Source organism: Lactuca sativa, chromosome 4 (assembly GCF_002870075.4).
Source record: "Lactuca sativa cultivar Salinas chromosome 4, Lsat_Salinas_v11, whole genome shotgun sequence".
Classification (NCBI taxonomy): Eukaryota; Viridiplantae; Streptophyta; class Magnoliopsida; order Asterales; family Asteraceae; genus Lactuca; species Lactuca sativa.
Window position 1 is genome coordinate 387,495,496 of NC_056626.2, and position 5,927 is coordinate 387,501,422.

The following is a 5,927-nucleotide window of genomic DNA, read 5'->3' on the forward strand; positions in this document are numbered from 1 at the left end:
GTTCGTAAGAGAGTACTATATGATGAACCACGACATAACCCTCATTGATCTCACCGATATGCTTATTGCTGCTGAATCAACAATCATTTGGCACACTGGAAAAGCAAAGTTGATTGGTGGATCTGCCTTCCAAACCTCTATGGATATAGGCAATGGCAATGAAAGGCATGCCATGATCGAAAAGTTTGATCATAAGAGAGAAGCAAAGTCAGAAGTAGTTTCGTGTGCTATTCCAAAGAAGTCAATCTGCTTTTATTGCCATGAGAAGGGGCATTGGAGACGAAGCTGCCCTATTTACCTAAGAGATCTAAGAGATGGTGCTTTAGGTAAAATCCATTAACTAACTCTTTTAAGTTCATATTCTAGATTCTTAATACATGATGTGATAAGATTACATTTCGATGTCTTGTAGGATCGAAGAAAAATAGAGGAAGCTTAAGGGAAGAAGTGAGCGGAATCTAATCGTGAAGAAATGGATTTCGATCGCATTACTTGAAGATTAGAATCTTGAGCTACTACTTAGAGTTAGAATAGATTGCTAAGAAATATATGTATTAGCATAGTTTTTCAATGAGTTGCATTGTAAGGACAATTTTTTCCGCAATAAGATAAAATTTGATTTTGGTTATTTATTTATCCTTGCAATGGCATGTATGAAAAATTGATGTTTGAATGTTTTCTATTATTAGCAATAATGGATTTGATTTTTAACTATGTTATTTGTGGAAATGTCGAGAATTACCAAATAGGAAAAGTTTCTCATCGCCCAAGGTTCAATTGGATAGAAACTTGGAATCATACAACGAGTATTGCATGATGAATGAGAAATTTCATATTTGGAAATTACACTACTAGAAAAAAGGCCTTTTACGACGTGCAAAATACGACGCTCATTGATCTATGTTACGCAAAGGAGAGTGACATTAGAAAAATGTCATATCTTCAAAAAATTGAAGGATAGAAGACACGCATTATTGCGCGCCCTTAAATTAGTGTCTAAAAAAAACACGGAGGGCACCTATAATAAAATGCGCGTCGTCTAAGGATGTCGCTTTATAATTTTTAATGGAACGCGCGTTCCATCCTTTAACAGTAGGGGGAAATGAAATTCTGAAAAAATTAAAAATCCCGCCTTCCTTTTTGACGCTCCTTCCTTCCCCCTCCCGACATTGACTGCTGCCTACTTCTTCCCTCACTTCTACCTACTGGAACCACCATATCTCCCACTCGATGTTGAAATTGTTAGAAAAAGCCCTAATTATACTCTCAAGTCTAAATACAGAAAAAATAGAAGATGGTGAAGAAGTAGCAGTAGAGGAAGTGGAGGATGAACAGTCGAAAATGGAAGGAATGGAATCAATAGCGTTGTTACTAGATGGGTCAATCTCGGGTCATTTTGTTCAGCTTCCCGAGTCCGTTTATTACCAGATGGGTCAATCTCGTCTTTTCGTCTCGACTTCATATCTCTCTGTAAAGCAACCGACGACCCCCACACCACCATTTGCAAACCCTAAGCCGTCGTCTAAGGATATCCGCTCTTCCTCCTTCCCATTTGACTAATTCTTCATCAGCTCTTGTTGAATTTCTCACACAATCGTTGCTTTTGTTTGATTTCGTTTTATTTTGTCAAATTGCAGGGTTTTTCTGAATCCGTCAACTCCTTCTTTAATCGGCTGATTTTCATCTTGTTTTAATGATTCGTTTACAAAAAGTTTTGTTCTTTTTTTTGTTAATTTATCTTTAATAGAAAAATGAATCAAAATCAAACTCATTGACTTTTAAATTTGTCTACAAATCGTAGCTTTCGTGACCGGTTTTATTGGTGAGATCGAAGGATTTGTAACTTAGGGTTTTAGTGAAGATGTTGGGCGCTGGATTGCAACATGCCGGCGAAAGCGAGAAGGATTCGTCAGCATCAAGAGAACCTCCGTAGAGCTCAAAGTAACGTTACTCCGCCCCAATCTACGACATCTTCTGTCAGGGAGGAGTCGGAGAATCAACTCATGCAGCCATCAAATCCGGAGCCGTTGGAATCCTCAGTGGTGGCGGTGCCGGCAACATCATCGTTGTGTAATCTTGAACGGTTTTTGGAAACTGTTACGCCTTCTGTTCCTGTTCAACATTTCTCCAAGGTCTGTACCGATATTAATCTTTTATATTGAAATGAGTTGAATTAATTCAAATTAGTCGTCTCAGTTTATACTTGTATTGCTAATTCGTTATATCATGGAGTAAAGTAACTTATAGGAACATTTGGTTTATTCAATTTGAGTATGCGATAGTCAATTAATCAGATTTTTGATTTATAATTTAGTAGTACAATTTACTTTACATTTTAGCTGTGGTTTTCTCTTTCTCCATTGGCACTACTCCGAAATTCATGTTTGAAAGCAAATGAAGTCAGCTTGAATTATTATTCAGTGAGCCCTGAGGGTGGCCTTTCAGTTTTTATGAGTGAACAGAGTTTGCCTTTGATGTTATATTTCTATTGTTTAATCAAGGATTCCATATTTTGACAATCAAAATATATGTGTTTCTGCTAAAGCACACCATCTTCCAAAAAGAATTAGAGTACAATAAAATGGTTAATGTTCAGTAATCATGTATAAACAGGGGTATTGTAGTTGTGTATTTGATCTAAATAATGATTTTACTTGAACTTTATGCCAGCAGAGAACTATGAGAGGATGGAGGACAAGTGATGTGGAATATCAACCATACTTTGTTCTTGGTGATTTGTGGGAATCTTTCAAGGAGTGGAGTGCTTATGGTGTTGGAGTTCCTTTAATATTGAATGAAGCTAATTGTGTGATCCAATATTATGTGCCTTATTTATCTGGAATTCAAATATATGTAGACCATTTGAAGTCTTCAATAAATTCCAGGTACTGGAACAGTAAATATCTTCCTTTCTTCCTCTTTCTTGTTTAGGGTTATGTCAGGCTCCTTTTCAACTAGTAGCATCTATTATGCTTCTTTATGAAATTTAAATAATCTAGTTATTCTGTTGCTTTACAGGCAACTAACTGAGGATATTGATGATAACTCATTTACGGATTCAAGTAGTGATGGGAGCAGTGATTATGAACAGGAAAAGGGTTCTTTACATTATCTAAGGGAGAAGAGTAATAATCATCACCCAAAGAATGACATTCTTCACCGAATGGATCATTTTTCAATGAATGATGAGAACAATGTAGTTCAAGAAGACTTTTCTAGTGATGATAGTGATTCTGCCACCACTCAAAGTTGCTTGATATTTGAGTACATGGAACATAGTTAGCCTTTGGGCAGAGAACCTTTGTGTGATAAGGTTAGCTTTAAAAAAAACAAAGAAAGTGGGTTTTATTATTTATTTATAAATCTTTGGATAATTAGTTTAGTTCTGTTTTCTTGTTGCAACAGATACTTGATCTTGCACAACGCTTCCCTGAAATGAAAAGTCTAAGAAGTTGTGACTTGCTGCCATCTAGTTGGCTTTCTGTCGCTTGGTATGATTGCTAATAAGTACTAGAGTTTGGGAAGGAATGGAATGATTCATTCCATTGCTACAGACCAACCAAATATGATCACAACTCATTCCATTCCTTTGTGATTCCATTCCATTCCATCCAATCAAACAGATTCTTAATATGGTCTTTGCTACTTGCTCTTTCTCACATAATATGCTACTACTAAATAGCCCTTTTTTGATGCTTTTTATTAGGTACCCAATATACAGAATTCCCATAGGGCCCACCTTGAAAGATCTTGATGCTTGTTTTCTAACTTTTCATTCCCTTCACACTCCTACTACAGGTCATTCATATATATCATATAAATCTCCCTGGATTTTTCAGGCTGAGAAACAACCTTTTTTATAGTTATAAAATTTATGAGTTGCATTACTAATTTATTATTATTGTTTTTTATTTATGCAGGTAACAATCTTATTGAAAGGACTTATGAATCAGATATTAATGGTACCAAGTTTAACACTCGAATCCATACGATTAGATGTTAATGGTAACAAGTTTAACACATGTGTCTTTGTTATACATACAAATTAAATGCAATGGATTGTATTTTTTGTATATGGTATTTTATTTTATATTATGCAATGGATTGTATTTTTTGTATATGGTATTTTATTTCTATTATGAAAGATTAAATGCAAATTTAACTTATAAATTAATAAATATACAAATATATTTTTTTTAAAAAAAAAATTAAAATTACGATACGCAAAAATGTGTGTCGTCTTCATTTATGACATGGCCTTTCTTGACTGGTACTTCCTTGATATGCATTGTGTGTCATAAACACGCGCGTCGTAAGGTTACGACACGCAAATGCGTGTCGTCTTCCTTTATGACAGGGTCTTTCTTGATACGCATTGCGTGTCATAACCGCGCGTCGTAAATGCGCGTCATAAATGCGCGTCGTAAATGCGCGTCGTCTATAGACGACGCGCAAAAGCGCGTCATCTCTCTTTATGACAGGGCCTTCCTTGACGCGCATTTGCGCGTCGTCTGAGCGTTTTACGACGCGCAATGAGCGTCGTAAAAGGCCTTTTTTCTAGTAGTGTTAGACTAATTCGTTGACAAAGTGTCAAGTGAAGGACTAGGACATCAAGTACACAAGGTTTTGTGTTGATCAAGTACACCACAAGAGTGACAAAGATATTTGTCATGATTTACTAAAGGTTTAGTGGATATGATTATACTTATAAGATTAAGTGTAATTCCGAGTTGATTCAAAGAGTTTAAATCAATAGCAGAACGAATAAGAAGAATCAAGTAGGCAGAAAGATAAAAGTTTCTCTATTCTAAGAAGAAGGTAGAGTACTTTTATTATGTTTTATGATAGGTCTTACTGATTAAGAACCATATCTCAATTGATCCTCTACGTGAGTCTTAGTGCAATTGTATGTCTGAGAAGAGGAATCAAGAATTGAAGAAATGGTTAAATCAAGAAGTCAATCATACTTTGTTCCAAAACCAAGTCTTAAAGTTAAGATTGTGACAATGAGTGACAAGAAGGTTTATAACATCCATAAAATGTGGAATTTGAAAAAAAAAAGGTTTTCTTATTCTTGTACATTTGAAATTGGAAAGTTGTGATGTCTTGGATAAGACAAAGACCAACTAGGACCAATTTTGTGAAGTGTTTTTGTGTTGATAAAAGCTACACTAACTCTTGAATATTTGTTTGTCAATAAATGTTTATTGACAAAAGAATCTTATATGTCAAGGAATCAGTGGGAGTCTTAATGGTCTTGAAAAGTTTCAAGAACTAATCAAGAATAAACCTTATCGATCATCACTAGCACACGACTTGAGGTTTACAACCTATCGTGTTGACACTATCTTGTTTCTGTGCGGTTCCAATTGAGTTAATTATGCATGTGAGTCCTATGAGTTCTCTTTTGAATGCATAAAAGTCAAGGACCTTGATCAATGAAAAGTTACATTGATAGGAAAGGGTGAGCTGCTTAACTACTTGGAAGACATGGTGGGCACTCGTGTTGCCATAAGGCAAGAAATCAAGATTGTGAAGGTTCGGTCCATATGAGTTTGAATTTGTCGTAAACTTTGGTTTTGACAAATTCGCATGGATAGGAACACATACACCATTAAAATCTAAGTGTCATAAGATTCCCTCCTTCATGAAAATGACTGTGAGGAAATGCTTTCACTACGAGAGATTTTAAGAAGATAGTGATTGTGAAAATTGTATTCTCGAATTCGATTATGGTAACGGTATCCCTTTCCATGATTCGAATTGTGAGATTTGGCAATTAGTCTAAATTGTTTAGACACACATATGAGCTATCAAAGGCAAAGGTGTATAAGTTTAAGAAGCTTAGATAAAGGATTATCATGTCAAAGCTAGTGGGAGCATAAGTGTTATGCTTATATGATAATAATCATCATGATAATGGGTGC

The 5,927-nt window shown here is 35.4% G+C and overlaps 1 pseudogene; it reads left to right on the top strand.

Moving 5' to 3' along the window:
* Nucleotides 1-1,883: 1,883 nt before the first annotated feature.
* On the top strand, nt 1,884-4,003 carry LOC128133742 (uncharacterized; annotated as a pseudogene).
* Nucleotides 4,004-5,927: the final 1,924 nt, after the last annotated feature.